The 22,384-nt window shown below is 40.6% G+C and overlaps 1 protein-coding gene and 1 long non-coding RNA gene across 2 annotated transcripts in view; one reads left to right on the top strand and one right to left on the bottom strand.

The window, feature by feature from the left end:
• The window catches only part of LOC309496318 (protein phosphatase 1H-like), a gene marked incomplete at both ends in the record, with an annotated part of 153,642 nt that overhangs the window by 34,894 nt on the left and 96,364 nt on the right, over positions 1-22,384 (bottom strand). The gene's annotated exons all lie outside the window — the stretch shown is intronic.
• On the top strand, positions 19,919-21,412 carry LOC309496323. Its single transcript, XR_014205109.1, has 2 exons — positions 19,919-20,347; positions 20,914-21,412. It is a non-coding gene; the product is annotated as an uncharacterized lncRNA (long non-coding RNA).

A 22,384-nucleotide genomic window follows, 5' to 3' on the forward strand; every position in this document is an offset into this window, starting at 1 on the left:
AACAAGCAGAATCACTGAAGAAAAGAAAAGAACAGAAATAGAGCCGAGAGAAACACAAGAACTACAACTGCCTTCAGCCACAGCCTTAGATGAAATCAACTGGAGATAAAAAAAGACATTAAATCTCTCAAGATCTCAGCAGAGGAGGATTAAACAACTCCACAAACAGCATTACCAGCTTCACTTATTACTAACCAGATTGACTTTATTTCTGTCAGACGTCTACAAAAGTTTTTATTGATAATCTACCTCTAATGTTTTTCATTTGAAGTCACCATAACAGTGATTAGTGTTTCCATTAGTTGGGCTCTTAACTCTTATTATATATTTTGTTCTTTTTTTTGGCTGATGTGACAGTGTGTTTGTCAAACACATTTGCAGCAGCAAAGAAAGCTAAAGTGCAATGAGATCAGGTGATGATGGTTACCTGTTGATGGGTTTATAATCATCAATAATAAGCCTGCTTTACTGATGCTTTTGAGAATAATTTCTCAAACCCTGTGTCACTGCAGCATGAGATCCAGCAGTATTATTAGAATCAAGATTTTAACAAACTTAAGAATTAAATGTTAATCTACAATGACACACACAGATATCAACAATCAGCACATGAATCTCAACAATGGTGATAATCAAAAGTACCTTGCTGCAATGCATGCTGGGTACCAGCATAGTACAAAACTCCCAGCATGCATTGCAACATGAATAAATTATGCAGCTGAATTGTCCTATTATCTTGTTTAATTCAAAATATTTTCTTTTATTTTTTGCTGTTGTTTTTTTGTTGTGACATTTAGTAGCTTTTTTGTGATGTTCAGAGATGATCTGTTTATCTGAATATTTTTGATTGTCACCATTGTTGAGATTCATATGCTGATTTGTGTGTCTCTGTAACTAAAATTTTTGTTGTTAAAATATTTTAACTGATAGGTATAATACTGCTGGATCTCATGATGCAGTAACACAGGGTTTGTGATGTGAATATATTAATGGAACAACACAATTATTATATACAAATGACATCAGTGATTCAGGCTATTTCATGATGATTTTAAAACCATCAACAGGTGACCATCAATTACTAATCACTTTTCACTTTAGCTTTCTTTGCTGCTGCAAATGTGTTTAACAAACACACTGGCCAAAAAAAAGACAAAAGATATAATAAGTGTTAAGAACCCAACTAATGGAAACACTAGTCACAGTTATGGTGACTTCAAATGAAACAGAGTTAAACCTCAGTTAATTCAGTTGATTTCATCTAAGGCTGTGGTTGAAGTCAGTTCTAGTTCTTGTGTTTCTGCCTGACTCTTTTTCTGTTCTCTTCATTCTGTCAGTGATTCTATTTGTTAACAGGCTTATTAAGGCTGAGATGACTCCATATTTAATATACACAGGTTTTGTGGCTCAGATAAGGTCCAGTTCTGGTTTATTTCTTTTACTCTTGGCTGACATGTGGCCAGAGGTGTAAAGTCCAGGTTCAGAAAGTAAAAGTCCTCCTTAGTATTTTGTTCCAATCACCTGGATTTGCTAATTCAGCCAGGAGATAGAACCAGTTAGTGAAATTAGCTGGCTGAGTTCATGGGAGGAATAAACATATGGCAGGACTTCTACTTTCTAACCCCTGGACTATACACCTCTGGAATGTGTTGCGCCATTAACATAATTAAGGTTATACACCCTGTGTTACTGTAGCATGAAAACTAACATATTACGACAATCAGAAAGAAAACTTGAGCACAAAAATGTATCTACAGTGACATGCAGACACACACAGACATCAATAATCAGCACTTAAATCTCAACAATCGTGACAATCAAAAGTGCCATGCTGCAATGCATGCTGGGTACCAAAGTAAAAGTAAAAAGTAAAAAAAAAGTAAAAACTCACATGCAGACGCATGCACGCAGAATTAGAGTGCAAAGAAAGTGAAAGACGCGATTGTTTCAGTGAGTTAACGGCGCGGTTTCAAGGCACGAGTAATTTCTGCATGAAGATGACGTGTGCAGAAAAGTTAAAAAGCTGCAGAGAGTAACGCACACGACGGGAAACGCATCAGCAATCGGTCATCTCAGGGACACTGATGGTATGACAACAACTCTCTTTAATTGTTTGAAGGACTGATTGTCACTTAAACCTGTTACTTGACTATTATAATGTACAATATAGAGGAGAACAGTGAATTAGTGTTGTCAAAAATATCGATATTTCGATAAATATCGATACTGAAATATCTGAACGGTACCAATACTAATTTCCTGAAGTATCGATACTAGCCGAGCTGTCACTTTCACTTCTCTCCAAAGGCGTGTTGACAAACACCACACGCGCACTCGTCTCATTCGCTCTGGTTAAATAGCAAAAGTGAAGTGAATGGGGCCGATCACACTTGACACGTTTTTTGCAGTGAGAGGCGCGGCAGGCGCCTATTTTCAATTGGTTTCCAGCGAGCGTTCTGCGCGCTGTTTATGCGCTGCTGCGCCTCGCGGGCCTTCCGTTTTAGTGATGAAAGCTACAGTAGTTGCTTGAACGCCCGGAGAGTGCGATGATGGAGGATAAACTTGTGGTGCTCTCGCGGGTTACCAGGAGCTTAACGACTTCACGAACCGTAACTACCACAATGTTAACAGAAAGTAAATAAAGTTAATAAAAGGCTGATTTGACGTTTACTTGACTGACAGGACAGCTGTTTCAGTGGTTGCCAAGCAACATAACAAACGCAGCGCACGGCTCGTTCTGTGTGATGAGTGCTGTGTGCCTCGCGTGTTCGAACCTGAAAAACGCGTTAGTGTGATCGGGGCCTAATATGGCAAAGCACCTGAAAGACCGACACCCGGATCTATTTAAATAATTTCGAGAAGTTGGTAACTCTTCTCATTTTAACATTTCTGAAACATTAACCAAGATGGCCTAGTATTGTTGTTGATATGAGTGTGTGTTGTCTCGTTTTTTCACCGTAATTCTTAAAGTTAATATAATCTGACTGAGAAATCTTAGACAAGTAACGTTAAATATTTTAACTGTGGTCAAATGTAAATTAACTTGTGCTTATTTAACTTTATTCAAAAATTTGTATTTAATTCTGCAATTTGCCTTATATCTTATCATCAATTTGATTACACAGATACTAATTAAACTAAACTGAGCTATTGAATGACATCTTTGAATTCAATAATAAAATGCCTTTAACTGAAAATGTAATGTTTTATCTTATTATTATACATTACTGACACTCTATCCTCCAATTTGATACTGTTAAGTGCTTTGACACAATCTGTATTGTTAAAAGCACTAATAGCATTGTTTTCGCGTGTAATGCACACACGTTTGCGTTTAAATCTGTTCATCAAATAACGTTAATGTATTAACCAGCGTTAATGCTTTTGAACAAGTGCACTACTTCAGGACATTTTTGTTCATGTAAAATATACCTCATTGTCATGTTCTAGATTTGTTATATTTAGCTTTAAATAAAAATTAAAAAACTTAATATTGTGGCAGTTTTTTTCTCTGTGGTATCGAAAATGGTATCGAATATCGATATTTTTCAAGGTATCGTATCGAAGTTAGAAATTCTAGTATCGTGACAACACTACAGTGAATTATGTCATGCTGTGGTTATTATTTAAGTGCATGGTGCAGTTCTCGTGTGTTCATAAAAAATGCAACAGTGACAGATACCACGTTTGTTTAACTAGTTTGTGTAAAATTATAATATTATGTATTGATAAGAAAAGAGAGCTTAAATATGTAAATGAACAAATATTGGGACAGTTTTATGTGGTAAAATCTTTATTTACATTGCATTTGTTCGCATTTGAGATTATAATCAGAAGTAATGATGTATCCTTTTCTTTTCTTTGTTTTCTTTGTTTCTTTTTCTCTTTAAGGTTATCAACCTTAATGTCGAGTTATCTGGGAATTTTGTGCATCAGTATCTGCTTCTAACTCGAAAAGAGCATCAGCCAACCACAGGGGACACAGGGAACAACTCCAAATCACTTTTAAGCTCTTGTATTTGTAAATTCTGGCAGGTTAGACAGTAATTCAACAGTTTGCCTCAAATGGATTCATTAAGGTTGACAAAGAAAACAAAGAAAAGAAAAGGATACATCATTACTTATGATTATAATCTCAAATGCGAACAAATGCAATGTAAATAAAGATTTTACCACATAAAACTGTCCCAATATTTGTTCATTTACATATTTAAGCTCCCTTTCCTTATCAATACATATTATAATTTTACACAAACTAGTTAAACAAACGTGGTATCTGTCACCGTTGCATTTTTTATGAACACACGAGAACTGCACCATGCACTTAAATAATAACCACAGCATGACATAATTCACTGTTCTCCTCTATATTGTACATTATAATAGTCAAGTAACAGGTTTAAGTGACAATCAGTCCTTCAAACAATTAAAGAGAGTTGTTGTCATACCATCAGTGTCCCTGAGATGACCGATTGCTGATGCGTTTCCCATCGTGTGCGTTACTCTCTGCAGCCTTTTAACTTTTCTGCACACGTCATCTTCATGCAGAAATTACTCGTGCCTTGAAACCGCGCCGTTAACTCACTGAAACAATCGCGTCTTTCACTTTCTTTGCACTCTAATTCTGCGTGCATGCGTCTGCATGTGAGTTTTTACTTTTTTCCGCGTTCACTCGGCATTCTCCGCCACTCTTCCGCATTCACTCTGCATTCTCCGCCCGCTCTTCGTCACTCAATTTGAATTCAGCTTCTCAGTTTCGCTGATTTTATTTGAACAGTGCAGCAATCTCAGACACACTTTCATTCTCCTCTGCTTGTTTGTCTGACTGTTCTTCAGCAGGAATCAAGACGACTAACCGTCTAACATCTCTATGTAGGATGGTTGCAGGAATTTTGCTAGTCAAACCTTTGGTGACTCTTTTTCCTTTGCCTGTGTCATTCACTTTGTTATGTTTGATACTTGAGACTGGGTAGTTTGTAAAAACTCTAACATCCACGTCTCTGACAACACCTTTGTGATCAGGATTGACTTTGACTACTCTGGCCAACTTGTACTGACTCCTCAATGCATTTTGGTCAGCCAACCAGACCACGTCTCCTACAGTAACATTCCGTTCCTTCGTGTGCCACTTGCTTCTCACGAACAAATTTGGGCCTGCTAACTGACTCCATTTCTTCCAAAATGTGTTAACTTCTCCCTGAATGATCTGTAATCTTTTGTAGTGATAACCTACGAAATCAAAGTCACCTGGGTCTCCCTTTGGTCCTGACCTTCCTAACAAGAGAGAGTTGGGAGTGACGTACTCTATGCAGTCCTCTCTGCTCTGGGTTCTCACATCTATAGGTCTCTCGTTCGCCAGATTGGCTGCCATGTAGAGCAGTGGTTCCCAATCCTGGTCCTGGGGACCCACAGCTCTGCGCAGTTTGTATGTCTCCTTTATCTGACACACCCAGTTCAGTTCAGAGCTCTTTCCTAACGAGATGATGATCTGAATCAGGTGTGTTAAATGAGGGAGACATGCAAACTGTGCAGAGCTGTGGGTCCCCAGGACCAGGATTGGGAACCACTGATGTAGAGGAAGGTTTGGAACTCACCCCATGTGAAGATACCATTGCCTCCCAAGTTATGAAGGGCTCGCTTTAGTATGCGAACAGCAGCCTCTGCTGCCCCGTTCCTATGAGGAGAGCTTGCAGGATGGATTTTCCAGGACCATTCATTACCATTTTTGGCAGCCTCTCTCACTAGCTCGGACTTCTGCAACTTATCCAGGAACTTGTAGAGTTCTGTGATACCCCTTTTCCACCAAGGCAGAACTGGTGCTGGTTCGGAGCCAGAGCCTAGTTTCAAATCGGTTCTTTGTTTTTCCACCGCCAAAGCACCAGCTCCGAACCAGTAAAAGTGGTTCTTAAGTAGCACCAAATCATTGCAGGGTCTAGAACGGAGCCAAGAAAGAACCGCTTGCGTCAGAGGCTGGGGGCGGGGTTACCGTGGCCAACAAGACTGAAGAGAAACTTGTGACCGCCATTTTTAAATAGCAGCTAGTCGAGCTAATAGCAGCTCGATTATAATATCCGTCTATGTAAGTTACGGCGAGCTGCACGAACACGTTGGATTCGCCGTGTTTGGATGCCGATTTATTTTCGCAAACCCATGAGCATCCATAGTAACGCAACGTCTATTATTGTTGATGCCTTGTTCGAGATGCATCGGAGCAGCGTGGACCGATCAGAGCTGCGGGAGTGTTTGGAGATCATACGACTCCTTGTGCTTTTTGATCGCTTTCGCAGTGCTTTGATTTCATGTGCTGATCGTTCTGCGAGAAGCCGATGCATCTCGAACAAGTCTGGTGTGTTTGTGTTTGGCGCTGCCGCATAGCGTTGCTGGGCAACATGATACGTATGCAGTGACGTAAGATATAGCTCTGTTGTGGCTCTCTGGCCGGTGGAAACGCAAACCGGTTCTTAGTAAGCTCGTCAGTCGAACCAACTCCGAACTGGCAATAGCTCTGGCTCTGAACCAGCACCCGGTTCTTGTTGGTGGAAAAGGGGTATGAGAGCAGGTTTAGCTCCAATGAAATTTGAGCCTGGATCAGACCACAATCTTTTCGGATGACCCCTCAGGGCTGTGAACCTCTGGTAGGACATTAGGAAGCCTTCAGCAGACTGGTCACTTACAACGTCAGTGTGCATAGCCCTGGACGCCATGCAACAAAAAACAATTCCCCAGACTTTGAGTCGCACCCTTTTCCTCACTTCATCCCTTACTTCATAAGGGCCAAACAAGTCCAAAGTTGTGAATTCGAAGGGTGCAGCTGGCTCTGTCCTTTCAGGAGGAAGGTCGCCCATGATTTGCTGACATCTTTTAGCCCTTGCTTTTCTACAGATCACACAGCTGTCTACTACCTTCTTGGCTAGTCTCCGACCTTTAATCACCCATGCTCTCTTTCTCATTCTGAGAAGTGTTCCTGCTACTGCTTCATGATTCACATTGTGAGCTTCTCGGGCCAATAATGTGGACACCCATGCACTGTCAGTTAATATTGGAACAGCAACCTTTTCCTCATTAAATATTTGGATTCTGCCGCCACAGACTAAAAGTCCAGAATCTTCTCTGTATACAGCCAGTCTATTAAGTGTAGTGTCAGGAAAAATCGCACCCTCCTGGGCTGCCAGAAAGAGCCCTCTTAGGGCATCCTCTTGCTCTTTTACAGTAAGCACAGCCTTTCTGGTTTAATTCTTCATTGGCGCTTTCCTTTTTCCATCCTTTGGGTTCTGACTTCGAATTACCAACCATTTCTTTATGCCGCGCCATACCCAGCAGATGACTCTGACTAGTTTGGTTAAGTTACTAAACTTTTCCACATCCACTAGTTTTTTGACAACTAAGTCACCTGGTGTTCTTCTAGGTACGTTTTCCGCAGGTTTTGATTCTCCTGCCTTCTTGCGGGTGCTTGGGTCAGAAGTGATGTTGGTTGAATCGCTCCTTTCAAGGCTTGGCACTTTGAAACATCCTTTTTCTGTTTCTCCCAGGTCCTTCTTTGTTTGAGCTCTTGTCAGAACTGCTGAGAATGTCTTCCTTTGAAGTTTATTAACTCTGTCCCTTGCATCAGCAGCAACCTCGGAAGCAGATTTCTTTGGCCACTGTTCTACTGGACGCCTAAGGAATTGTGGTCCCTTCTGCCATACAGAATCGTCATCAAGATCCTCAGGAGTGCCACCCCTTGTGATGATATCTGCAATATTGAAGTCGCCTGGAATCCACCACCAGTCACTGACTGGCCCAGCCTTTTGGATTTCTCCAACTCTATTTGCGAAAAACGTCTGGTACCCGTAACTATCACGTTGAATGGCTCCCAGCACGGTCTGACTGTCTACTAGGTGGAACCAACGCTCAACTTCCATCCATCCATGCTTCTCAAAGTACTTCCTGAGACGTACAGCGAAAACTGCACCACATATCTCGGCCTTTACAGCATCTCCCTTCTGGTCCAGCGGAGCTAACTTGGCCTTGGATTCAACTAATCTGACATCTATACCTTGGTTCGTTTCCCACCTTAGGTACAGCACAGCTCCATAGGTTTTGTCGCTACCGTCTGAAAATGTGATCCCCCATGGTTTTCCTTTCCAACCAACCGGTGTGAGACTTCTGTGAAACTTAACTTGACCAAGCTGCACATATTCCGTGGTTGGTCCCTTGTTTGTCGGGTTAAGCTCCCTTTTCCTGTCTCTTGGAACGCCTTCCTGACAAGAATTGCACCCTTTTGCTTGGCAGGTGTGACAAGACCAATTGGGTCATAAAGCCCAGCAACTTGGCTTAGCTGATGTCTCCTGGTCAAAGGGTTAGGCGTCTTCACTTTCACTTCTTCCTTAAGGAGGTTCTGGCCCATTCTCATCTTCTGCTTTCTTTTTGAGAAGTTAATGGAAGTCATTATGTAGAGTTTGTCCTCCTCTACCAAGTACCCTGTGCCTAAAGCCTTGCTGTCTTCCTCCTTCATCTGGTTTGGGAGTAGTGTTGTCACGGTACCAAAATTTCAGTATTCGGTACCGATACCAGTGAAAATCCACGGTTCTCGGTACCAATTTCGGTACCAAAGCTTAATTTAGATTACATTTACATAATTATATTAAAGTGTATATCACAAAGATGGAAACTGTAGTATTAAAAACACTTTACAATAAGATTCCATTTGTTAGATAACATTAGATAAAATGACCTAACAAATAGTTATATACTGTCGCAATTATTCTCCTTTAGGGGTTAATTTAAAAATACATTTTTAAAATCAAAAGTTAACATTATTTCTGTTAACATTATTTAATGCACAATGAATGAAGTGAACAAACATGACCAATCAAGTGTTTTGTATTAAATAACATTCACAAACATTAATTAATGTTGTAAAAATATATTGTTCACTCAATGTGTTATGTTAGATAACGCATTAAGTGATGTTAATGAATGGTATCTTATTGTAGCATTACCAAACTATACAGGAGATAAAATATGTTTTATTTGACTTGACTATACTTTCATTTAATCCAAAACTGTATTCATATTTAACTTTAAAGGGGCTTTTTAAACCTGCTAAGAGTTATCCAGCCAAGAATAAGACTAGAACTGCTTTTCTGACGGACTGATATTAATGACGGCTTTTTATTTCTCATCTCCATAAATATATCTAGTAGTAAAGCTAATGCAAGGGCTAGAAATCAGTTAATAGGCCTATGTCACACTTCCTCGTCGTCATGGAGAGCGCAGTTCGCACAAGCGTTTGTACTCCCGTGGCGTCTGTCGTTGCTATACATCCATGAACGCACATGGAAAAGCGAGCGCGCCGCTTCTATTATGAGCGCGCTTGCCGCGCGCCATTTGAAATAACGTATCTGCACGCGCAAAAACATCAGCACCACATCAGCAGCAGCACCGCCGATCGCCATCAGCGCTTTTATGAAGAGGACGCAACTGCACGCGCTTCGGGCATGCACGCGCATCAAGTACCGGGTTTGAGAAAACCTGGTACCGTGACGTTTAAAAAAAAATTTGTACCGACTTGGTACCGAAGTACCGGGTCTTTTGACAACACTATTTGGGAGTATGATTACTTGACCTTGAGTTTGCGCACCAATCACTTGCCTCCCACTTTACCCTGACCGAACCCATGGCTTGAGTGCAAATCCGCCAGCTGTCAGAATCTCTTCAAGTCCATTTATTATCTTGTTCAGTCTCTCCTGGTCATTGTGGGATGTAAGGATATCATCCACATAACTGTCCTCCTCCAGGACTCTGCGCTCTTCTCTTAAATGAGCGAACTTTGCTAGTCTTGCCGTCTCACGCATAGCTAACTGTGCAATGCATCCAGCAGGGCGATCTCCGATGTTAACTCTTGTGATAGCGTACTTGCCTATTTCTTCTTCTTGAGTATCTCTCCAAAGGAACCTGTGAAGGTGTACTTCACGCTCCTCCAGCCACACAGAGTTATACATTTTCTTTATGTCCCCAAGAGCGGCAAAAACTCCCTTCCTGAATCTAAGCAAGACAGCTCTGATAGGGTTGAGTACATCTGGTCCTTTTAGCAGAAGATCATTCATGCTCAGTCCCTTGAATTTTTGGCTACTATTCCAGACGAGCCGCACTGGAGTAGTAGTTGAGTGGGGATTCGGTTCCACCAAGTCACTTACATACCAAATTGGACCATTCCAACTATCAATCACTTCCTTGGTGAGTTTTGTTGCCACCCTTCTTTCCACCATGTCATGGACTTGAGCTGCATAAATGCTCTGCCACTCTGGCACCCTCTTGAGTTGTTTCTCAGTTCTTAGGAAAACACTTTCCACTCCACTTCTGTTGTACGGAAGGATGGCTGGGTCCTGGATCCATGGATACTTTGTATCCCAGTGTGGGGACTTACTGTGGGAATCCTCTTCAACATAAGTGAGACCCTCCCTTATGATCTCAAGTTCTTTTTCTTCGACCAGGGTCATTTCCTTCCCTCCGGGTTGACATTTGCCACAGCGACAACCTCCACACTTTGGCTCGCAGGCTGCACCTATGCTGTCCCATCTCCACCACTCAAGAAACTCCTGATTACTTGCCAGTGAGCTTTTTGTTTCAGCAATGTGATTTTTCCCCTTTTGGATCATCTTGGTAATACTAGGAGTTTCAGCCTTCTCAAAGATTTCCTCATACTTAACTGCAGCTGTCCTCATGGACCGCGCAAAATGAGTCTTAGACTCATACGCTGCCATATCCACCATCTCCAACAGCTCTGGGTGTGCTCCAGCCACTGTTTTTCCCAACGGGCTGTCCCACAGGACGAGATCTCCCACGATCTTCAATCTTTGTGGTGCGAGTCTCCCCTCTCGATGGCTGATAAGGAGTTCAATTTTCTCTGGTCTTTTCAATTCTTCAGAATCCACCTCTGGAAAGAATTTCCTAAGTTGCTCTGGAGTTACACTTCCGTGGACTTTGGCGATTTCCTCCAATCCATAGCAGATCAACTGGTGAGCCTTCTCTGTCCCCCTGGAAGTTTTCACTCTAATCCTGAGGAGGTATCTTTTTGTGCTCACTCTAATGGCCATCTTGCCAACTCCATGAACTACCAGGGTAATTTTCTCACCTCTCAGCTTGAGCCTGTCAGCAGCTTCATGGGTAATATAATTTGTATCGGAGGCCAGGTCTATCAAAGTGCCAATTTTCTGTCCAGCGTTTGTGATTACCTCCATCAGCATCATGATAACAGGAAGCTCTTTCAACCCACTCTCATCCAACAATCCCATCTGGTCTGTCCCAGAGCAGTTTACCATCTTAACTTTGTTGGTGAATGCCTTTTTGCACCTTTCCGCTATTTCTGGAGAGAGCTCAGCCAAGAATTCCTCCTGCTCATCTGTCAGTCTGCTTCCTTTCTTACTATCTTTGAAGATAGTCTTTCCTTCACTCACGTTCTTGAGTTATTTTGGACAAAGGAAGTAATGGTGGTCAGACGAGGGTCCTCTTTTACAATCTTTGTTCCTGCAAAGGTAGTTATCGCTGCACCTCTCATCTTCCTCATGACATCCCAAGCACTTTTTACATGCTCCCAGCTTTTTCATGATAGACCTCTTCTCTGCTAATTTTAGTTCCTTGAACTTTTTGCAGAAGAATATCTTGTCTCTATGTTTTTCCGCTCCACACACGATGCATCCGCTTTCTGTAGAAACTTTCTTTGTCGATCTGGTAAAAGCATAGTTCCTCTCAGATTTTCTTTCTGGTTTTTCTGCTCTCTCTGAGATCTTGAGCTGCTAAAGTCTTTCAAGAATTTCTTCTTCTTTCTTTAGGAACTTTAACAGTGCATAAAAATGATTTCTGGTGCAAAAGGATGCCATTTGCAGGATCTGTCATGTGGACCAGCCAGTCTCTTTTCACAAACTCCGGCAACTTGCTCTCAATCGACTTTATTACAAGTGGGTTCTTCATTGCGCCAATATTTCCGAAATCTGTGAGATCCGCCAGAGCTTTTTCCACCGTCTGGATTAATTCTATAACCCTTCTTGGTTGATTTCCTCTCACACCAGGGATCCTCTCTAACTCCTCAACAATTTCCATGGCAATTGTGATTTTATTCCCATAACGGTTTTCTAACACCCTGAATATGTCAACAGCAGTGTTATAAGATGATAATCTGAGATCTTTGGCAATTTTCTCGTCAATGCTGTCAACGAGCTGGATCTTTTTAACCTCAGCTGACCCGGTGGGCTCCCCTTGCTTCTGGAGATTTTCCCAGTCCCTTTTCCAGCGGTAGAAATCCCTCTTATTACCACTAAACTTGGGTAAGCTTGTAGGTTTGATTCTTACTACTGGCATGACATGTGCTGCAGATGCCGTCACATCCAGGTTCTCCTTCATATTGGTTTCTGTAGCTCGTGCATTCTCAGCAGACCTTCGAGCCCACGCAAATTCAACCTTTCTTGCTTCAAGTTCGTTGCTATCCTCCTTCAGCTTCCGTACACGACTTTCTAGAACCCCTCTTTCAGACGTTGGAGTCCATCTTTCCCAACTTAACAAAGCTCCAGTTGCCTCTTTCACCAGTCTCATCAAGAGCTCCAGTTGCACTTCATAACTTTCGTAGGCGATGCTGTCGACAGGTATGGTAACTGTGCATTCACAGGCTTTCTCTGCTGCGGAGATAGCAGCTAGCACCTCGTTCTGTCTGTATCTTTTCCAGAGATTATCTTGCACTAACTGATTAACTTCTTCAAACCTTGTGTCACAGTCTTCCAGAGTTTTCTTAAAGTCAGTTTCCTGCTGTGCTGAAAGTAACACCTCTGCACCATCTTCTTGATTAGCTTCAATCTCTGCCAGCAATCCAGCTTTATAATCATCATTTGTTTCAAAGACTTTCCTTGCTTCAGAAGAGAACTTTTTGAATTCCTCTTTGAGCTCAGATTCCAACAGTCTATGTGCTTCTCTACAGATGAAGTTAGCTTGCCTGGTGAAGCTGCTTTTTGCAGAGGTTCTCTCCTTTTTCAACTGATCGACTGTTTTTCCTAAAGCTTCCTCAGCCATGTTGGTTTGGATGTTATTCACTTAACTCCGTTGCGTCAGCAGCACTTTGTCTGGACTTTTCTGAGCCGTTGATCTCTTTGTCCACGCTGCTACACTTGGTTATCAACTGTCGAGTTATCTGGGAATTTTGTGCATCAGTATCTGCTTCTAACTCGAAAAGAGCATCAGCCAACCACAGGGGACACAGGGAACAACTCCAAATCACTTTTAAGCTCTTGTATTTGTAAATTCTGGCAGGTTAGACAGTAATTCAACAGTTTGCCTCAAATGGATTCATTAACCCCCTGAGGTCTACGGTATCGCCGGCGATACCAGCTCGCTTTTTTTTTATCAATGTAAAAGAAACTCATAAATACTCTGTTGACTTTGATTTTCCATAGGAGTTTCATACATCAATCGATTCTGTTAAATGTGTATTATTTTTGTGTATACTCACAATAAAAACAAAGTGTTGTGCTTTTTGCCAAATAAAGAAAAATAAACACGAAGCGAGTTCTGCCTTCTCTCTGCCAGTGAAGTCCATTCTGAAACGCGTCCGAAAATGAACAATAACTGAGCGAATACTCAGTCAAACAGGCATACAAAGACACAGGCATGAAGCTTGAATTCTCGTCTTTTAAATGAAGTAATTTATATAAAAAACAAATATCTTCATCTTGTGAAATCTGTATTAAAAGAGAGCGATTCCAGTCGAGCTCATCTCATCTCATTACGTTATAATCGGCCCCGCCCACGGAGAGCGCGCGCTATTCAAACGCAAATGACTGAGACGATCCCATACAAACTGTGAACGCCCACATATCAGCTCGAGAAAACACATCAAGTTTATTCAGATAAGTGTAGTTGTCTACACTGTCTCGCAGCGCTGTGAGGAATAATAATAATGGAAAACTTACCTCAGAAGTGCTGGTATTTCGAGGAGCAACGGATGGAATAATGTAGTAAGTTTTTTTTTTTCATTCTCAAGTAAATCGCGTTTCTGTGTGAATGAATGAACGCAGAGATGCGCTGTTTACCACAACTCGCAAAAAGACGGTTTAAATTTGAATTGCGTTTCTGTGTGTGAATAAATGATCTGCTTTTAGCAAACTATTTTGCTATACTGAGTAAAATCGATTGAAATATGTTGAAATAAAATGTATTTGTATAAGCAACGTATTAAACTGCAAATTAACATTTATATTCCTTATAATAAAAACGAAAGACCTATGTTACAGACATATGAAAGACAACATTTCGTTGATTAGTTTTGGATAGATTACACATTTTTACTGTAAAATATCTGCCACCTCAAATAAGCTTTTGTTTGCCAATTTTTGCTAATATGTTAAATATAGTATGTTTTGTCAATGTAGGCTATATTCGAAGTTTGAAATATGTATGATAAAATGTATACTTTAGTTTTTACAAAGAAAGATTACACTTCAATTGTTGTTGTAATTGTAACCTTTTTAATAAAAAAATATATATTTACAAGGTAGATGTAAACAAATTTTAAAAGGTAAATATAAGCATTTTCTTTAAATAATTTTTATTGTGTTTTATTATTGACAAATTTGGGGAGAGGATACATATTCCAAAACTGAAAATACAGTATGAGAATTAACTGCACAATTAATAGACATGTTTTCCTTGGATATTATACAATTTGCAAGCAAAATTTGTGAAAAAAAAAAAAAAAATTGACATGCTTCCAACTGTGAACCAATTTGGTAGAATATATATATATATATATATATATATATATATATATATATATATATATATATATATATATATATATATATACTGTATATATATTGCTCTTGCATTCTTTCTTGTGGCTATAGGTGACACACCTGAATGAATGGCTCATTAATGGCACGACACGTTTGTTAGATTCAAATGACATCAGTGAATCTGGCTATTTCATGATGACTTTGAAACCATTATAACCACTATTACCTAATCTCATTTCACTTTAGCTTTCTTTGTTACTGCAAATGTGTTTAACAAACACACTGTTACAGAAAAAAGACAAATGATATATTAAAACGAGATAAGAGCCCAACTAATGGAAACACGAATAACTGTTATGGTGCCTTCAAATGAAACACAGAGTTAAACCTTTGTTAATTCTCAATAAAAACTTTTGTAGATGTCTAACAGAAATAAAGTCAATCTAGTTGAAGCTTGCTATGCTGTCTGTGGAGTTGTTTAATCCTCCTCCGTTGAGATCTTGAGAGATGTAATGTCTTATTTTATCTTCAGTTGATTTCATCAAAGTCTGAAATCATAAATAAAGCAATAAAACACACCCTGCAAAATTCACTTTTATATGGTTTTTGCATATAAATGTGTATTTGCAGTGTGTGGACACAACCACCATACAAGGAAAAAAATCCATTCACTCAATCCTTAAAAAAGCTTAAACACTCAATTATCAAGCCGTTTGGATTTTCTGAGCAATATGATGTCATATTACTCATGCTCCGCCCACGACCGCTGACGGACTGTCCTATATTAGCATATTTCCGCCCTCAGCCATTTGTATACTGTCTGCCAAGGCAGGTTGCCAAGGCAGCACTTTATGTGTCTTGTGTTGACACGCCCCACAGAAGAGAGGCCTAAAGCCTTAAAAACTTTAAAGAATCATACCAACTAGTGGAAAATGGGCATCCGATGACCCCTTTAACAGTAAGACACTTTAGTCTTTAGTGCAGGTTGGCATTCAGAAATATCAGATGCCTCAGCTTGGATGGGCTGATGCGATTTCTCCTCTCTGGATATTTTAACTTTACAAATTCTGCACTCAGCTTTGCAGTCTCCAATATCATAGAAATGCAGCCAGATGGTGCTTCTTTTTCAGTTTTCGCTCATTTCTTCACTTTATCCCAAAGCGCTTGCATTTCAATCCGGCTCCCCGCCTTTCTCTGTCGCTCTGTGTACCTGGCCTGTACCACTACACCCGCTATCTTCGGAGCGTGTGTCCCCCTTCCTTCCATTAAGTATGTCATATTCTAGTATGTTTTTGGCTGCATCCAAATAAAGTCTGCTTGCGGCTGAAGATTCAGTCGGCTCTTCTCGTTCGCTACAAAGAATCAGCTCTTAGAGCCGGCTCGTTCGCGAACGACACAACACTACTAAGTTGGATAACCATGGTCCCTGTTATACCGTTTTTTTGGAGCATGCCTTGCCAGAAATTAAAGCCAATTCAAGAAACTTCAGAGTTTTTGCTTTTCTTGCCATCTTACAACAAATGGTGTCAAAAGTTGGATGGAAGTCTATGTGGAATAATTGGCAGTAGAAGAGGAACACCAAGTATCAAGATGACCACTAAAGGGCATGCTAGTCCTCAACAAATTACCAGAGCACATCCTGTTTTGTTCTCAGAGGGAGAAGAGGATACACTCAGGTTGGTGATTTGGAGCTGGGGGCTGCTACACATGAGGAAGCCATTTTTAACATGTTCGACCTAGTGTTGTCAAAAGTACCAACTTTTGTACCAAATCGGTACTGAAATTTTAAAAAGGTAATGATACCAGCATTTCCCTCTTGCATTTCCCTGATGGTTGTTGAACGCATTTCAAAAGCCTAGAAATGAATGGGGATTTGAAGAACAAGTTAGCCAACATACTCCCCACCCCTTACCTACACCAAGGACTTTTCCACCACCATTTAGAGGTATGATGTCACATTCAGCCCAAGCTCACCCTCTTGACAGCAAATAAGCAATAACTCAATCACCGGCTGTACCTTATAGACAATACCATGAACCACAAATCCCTGAATTCATAGAGGAAGTGTTTCTTCTGTGGAGAGTTTCTTCATTTGTTTTGAACGCATTGCAAGAACTTGGGGATGGCTAATGGATTAACCCTCTACTGCATAGCGTTGCCCCCAGGCAACGGAAAGTTTTCTTAAGCCCTGTGTTCAGTAAATTTTTCTTTAAATGATTGCAACCAATTAGAATGTTTGAAAAAGTATCAAAGAACAGTCCAATAAGGTTTGGGAGTCACTATCAAGCACCATTTGAAGGCGGGACGTCCTTTTCTGACACATGGTCACAGGAGCACATGGTGTGAGATGAAAGCAAGATTATTTGCTTTAGTAATCATATTTAAAATGACATGAACTGTACATAAAAAATATGTGTGTGTGTATGAAGGTGTAGAGAAGCCTTTTGGCAGGTTTTGTGAATTTCTTTTTATTTTGCATGTTCACAAATTCAGTTTTTCTTTTTGTTGCCTCAGGGCAACGTTATGCGATAAGGGGTACTTTTCAAGGATGTCTTGGACAATACCTCACAATGGCAAATAATGTGTTACAAGTAGGGAAGATGTAGGGTTCCTGGGTGCACAGGAACACCCAAAGTCACCAAAGTGACACTAATGTGCAGCATCCACAGTCATGTTAGAACAGAAAGGGGCCATCTACAAACTGTTCCCACAAAGTTGGGAGCATGAAATTGTCCAAATTGTCTTGGTATGCTAAAGCATTAGGAGTTCCTTTCACTGGACCTAAGGGGCAAAGCCCAACCCCTGAAAAACAACCCCACACCATAATCCCCCCTCCACCAAACAACCCCACACCATAATCCCCCCTCCACCAAACAACCCCACACCATAATCCCCCCTCTACAAAACTTTACACTTGGCACAATGCAGTCAGGCAAGTACCATTTTCCTGCCAAACCCAGACTCGTCCATTGGATTGCCAGTCAGAGTTATTTAAGTGTTTTTCCCTTTTTACTTAAATGATTTCTTGACATTTTTTAATAATTTTTTTTATTTTTGTATTGCTCTCTGAGAATTGTATAATGACCATTTTCTCTATGATTCTTTACCATTGTTGCATAACGTTGCCCTCAGGCAACAAAAAAATATTTTGGGGTGGGGGGGTTGGGGGAGGGACATTTTTCAATAAATCAATAAAATGTTCCCAAATGAGCCAGGAAATGATGTGAAATAATTTTTATCATGTGTCATCAAAATTCATGCAGTAGAGGGTTAATGGGCGGCTCGAGTGTTGAAAGGCAAGGCCTTGGAAGCATATGCTAGGATGGATGAACAACGATCTGGCTTCTCTACTAGGATATCAATGCTGCAGTACTGGCCAAGTACAACGTAACAGAGGAGAAACATCGCCAACGCTTCAGGAATCTCACGGTGCCATCTGGTGAGAGTGTCAGAGAGACCTACAATTGAACCAAAGGATTGTACATAAGGTGGATGCAACCAGAAGTTAAGTCTATGGACCAGATAGGAGAGACTATCATTCTTGAGCAGTACTTGAGGATGCGTCATCCAGATATGAGGATTTGGGTTAAAGAAAATCAACCTCAGACTGGAATGGGAGCTGCAAGGTTGGCAGAGAGATATATGGCAGACTTAGGTACTGTGGGTAAGTGTAAAACTGAGGAGCCCCATTAATACGACTGTAGTAGTTAAAAATTCTATGGTTGCTGTGGGGCCCTGATCTGTTTTACTGCCAGCAACCTGGGCATAAGGCATCTCCTTTGCCCATTAAGAAAACCCATAATGACATAATGTGTTATGTCCCCAGAGATGAGTGGTCCATTGAACTGTTGAAATCCACTGTGTGGAAAGCAAGGTGGGGCTGAGCACAAGGCTGGTGGCGTGATTGATGATGAGCGCCACCTGCGCGCTGCACCGGTCTCGTATCTCTCACGGAGGAGTTTCAGAAGCATAAAGCTTCTGAAGCGACGACAGTGAAGGATGAGAGAGGACCAGGCCTGGACTTTACATTATGTCTAGTTTATGTGTGTGCGGCAGTCGTCCGTGAGGGGCTGCTGCCTTTACTTTCGTTTTGTTCGTGTTGTGTTTATATTGGGAATTAAAGTTTGTGAACGTTCACCGGTTCCCACCTCCTTCTTCCCATAACAACATACTTTTAAAACAAAACTTTTTTTCCCCAAAACACACTGAAAAACGGTTTGACCGAAAGCTTGGTGATTAAATTTGCTTAAAGGATTTAAGTGTGCAGACAGTTTATTTCTTGAGATCTTAAGTCTACCTTTAAAAATTTCATAGTTCTGAGCTTCCCCTAAGCAGAGAATTCCAAAGGACAGGAACATATGAAGAGAAAGCCCTGTCACCCATAGATCGTAATCGTGTATGAGGAACAACCAACAAGCTGTATTGTGAAGATTGCAGTCTACGATTTGGGGTATAGGAATATAACAATTCAGATAAATAATGCAAGCCATGCAATGCTTTATATGTCAGCTTCAACATTTTAAAATCAACTCCGAATTTGACTGGGAGCCAGTGTAAGGACTCCAAAACTGGAGTAATAGTTTGGGGATACCCTGGCGGCCGAGTTCAGTACATATTGTTTAGTGTGGATTTAGAGACTCCAGCTAAAAGGGTGTTATAGTAATCTATCTTAGAGACGACAAAGGAATTTATCAGCTTTTCAGCTACTGAGAAATTTAGTATAGGACGCAATCTTGCCATGTTTCTGAGATGAAAAAAGGATGATTTAACTGTACTCTGAACAAAAGACTCAAATGAAAGACTAGTATCAAAAATAACTTGCTCGCTTTAGCTTGAGTCGCCAAGACTATCAATAGACAAAGAACCATTAAATTGGAGGGTATCAAGAACAACACCAGAGATTAGGATAGATGGATTCCTTATTTACATTTACATTTATGCATTTGGCAAACGCTTTTATCCAAAGCGACTTACATTGCATTATCCTATACATTTATACATAGGTATGTGCAATCCCCTGGGATCGAACCCACAACCTTGCGTTGTTAACGCAATGCTCTTAACACTGAGCTACAGGAAAGCTTTCCTTATCTTTTGTTTGCATATAAAGAAGTACCACAACTTGTTACACTGATACAGGTCTTAATAGCTGTGTCCCAAAGTGAAGGCTGCATCCTCCGAAGGCCGTATTTGAAGGCCGGATGGCCGTATTTGAAGGCCGATTGCGTCACCGCGGCGCGACGAAGGACGTCCCAATTCAAAGGCTGCATCCTTGGAAGGTCGCATTTGAAGGCCGATTGCGTCACCGCGGCTCGATGAAGGCTGTCCCAATTCAATTCTCCATCCTTCGAAGGCCGTATTCGAAGGCCGGTTGCGTCATCGCGCCGCGACGAAGGCTTCCCTGATTCAAAAGCGACGCCAAATGCACCCTTCGTTTCCCCGTGAAAAGAAGGATACATAAATGGACACTTAGCGGCCTATTCTACCCCATAAGTCATTGCGCGCCGTTGACGACAGCATTTATTTACTTATTTTTAAAGGCGGCCGAGACTAGAGATCGGTGGTGGACAGCAAATTCACATTTAAATGTAAGTATTATGTTTTAATTTACTCAAATAGCTAGCGAAACCAGAGTTAAATTTCTTATAAACTTCTTCTTAACTCCTTCGTCACCATTGCGTGGCTACATTTATCATGTAGTTTTAGGCAAAACTTGTGGTAATAACGTTATTAGTTTAACGACCTATTTGTAATATTTGCACTTGTGTATTATAAGAAATATCACTCACCCAATAAAGCCCAAAACAATAAGAAAAGCAGTAGATAAGGCAATGGGGTTTCACTTTTATGTGTTTTTGTAGTGCTGTCATGCTATGTGGTTTTAACCAAATTTTAGTATACAGAAATATGATTTCTTAAGTATTTTGTATGCATGTCTTGATGTGTCATATTTTGCAGTGTTAACAATGCACTTAAGATTGCTCCTCTGTGTTAAGTACCCTTTTCTGCTTTTTTAGAACAATTCAGGAAAAAATGGGTTTATATATATATATATATATATATATATATATAAGAAAAGTAATACACACATCTTTGCTGAAATGTATTGTCCTGTTGTTGTTAACAAGCCATGGTTCATTTGCTCTGCCTTTAGGATTGCAAGTGTCCTGGGACAGGAGAGGGTGTGAGTGGGAAACCCACTGCTGAAACTTGGCCCTGGTTTGTCCTCATGGATGAGGTGTTGGGACAGAGGCATTGCACCAACCCCCCTGTCCTCATCGCCTCAATCCCTGAGGACACACCAGGGCCGAGTTCAGTAGTGGGTGCCCACGGTGAGGAGGAGCCAGGGGCAGCAGCACCAGCACCACCAGTAGCACCAGCAGGAGCACCAGCACGAAGGCGGCGAGACAGGACGGGTTTTTGAACTTGATCAGAGAAGAAATGCAACTACAGAGGGAGGCAGAGGCGAGGAGTGCACAGGAAAGAAGGGAGAGGATGGACAGGCTGTTTTCTCTTCTTGAGAGAATGATTGAAAAATGTTCTACATATTCTTGTTTAACTTTTTTCACTTTTATTTTTTAAAAGAAAAATTATGTACATTTATTTTTATGCTACTTTAATTGTGTAAATAAAAGAGAATGAATTGTTCTGGACATTGTTTATTTTTGTAATGACAGTAATACTTTCTGCATGAAACAAATTCTATACCTTTTTATTTTTTCAAATAAAATTGGTAAATGAAAATCATTTGTTCTATAGGCTACATTAAAGCACTTTTTCCAACTATTTACAAAATAAGTTAAACATATCAAAATCAACATAAACATTTAATTTTACAATACATAAAATAAGAAAAAAATGATGTAGACTCTATTGAGCTGAGCCGCTGGACCGGGATGGGCTGCCCCTAAGGCCTCCTGCTGGTGGGACATCATCTGGGATTGTCTCCAGAGCGTTTGAGTGCATATTTCCACTATCCACTAAGTTGTCTACCAACAGGTTTGCAGGGCTGATTCAATCGACGGCTTTCTGAAAAAAAGTACTTTTAATAACTACTGCATTTATATTAGGCTACTGCATTACTGCGTATATGTTGCATTTTACTTCTGTGTATTTTCAATATACAGTAATATCTGGTTGTTACATTATATAGCTACTTTTGTGTAGTTTAATGTAATCATATTGTGATGTGAGGAAAAAAGTACTTCAATAGGTTACTTCACATTTGTTAGTGAATAGGCTACTTAACGAAATATGCAGTTCCGAAAATTAAAGAAACAAAATTAGTCACAATATTAACAAATTGTTGCTCACTACAGCAGCGTCCCATATCAAAGGGCGCATCTGACGCGCTCGGACCGGTCTAGCCTACGAAGGATTGTTCTTGTCGCCTGGCAACTGTGACAGCTGCCAATGACGAGCGCGAGAAATACTGGACTTTTTATATTCAATTGGGTTTTGTATTCAAACAGGGCTAAACCGAAAATACATGACCTGGCAGCGCCGGGGCTAAAACATCCTCACCATGTCCTCAAGTAAAATATAAAACATAAAAATGACAATTATAGCCAATTCTGGCTCCATAGCTGTTTACTGTATCAAAATGAATGATCAGGATAGTAGCT

Source organism: Leuciscus leuciscus, assembly GCF_965113295.1.
Source record: "Leuciscus leuciscus genome assembly, chromosome: 4".
NCBI lineage: Eukaryota > Metazoa > Chordata > Actinopteri > Cypriniformes > Leuciscidae > Leuciscus > Leuciscus leuciscus.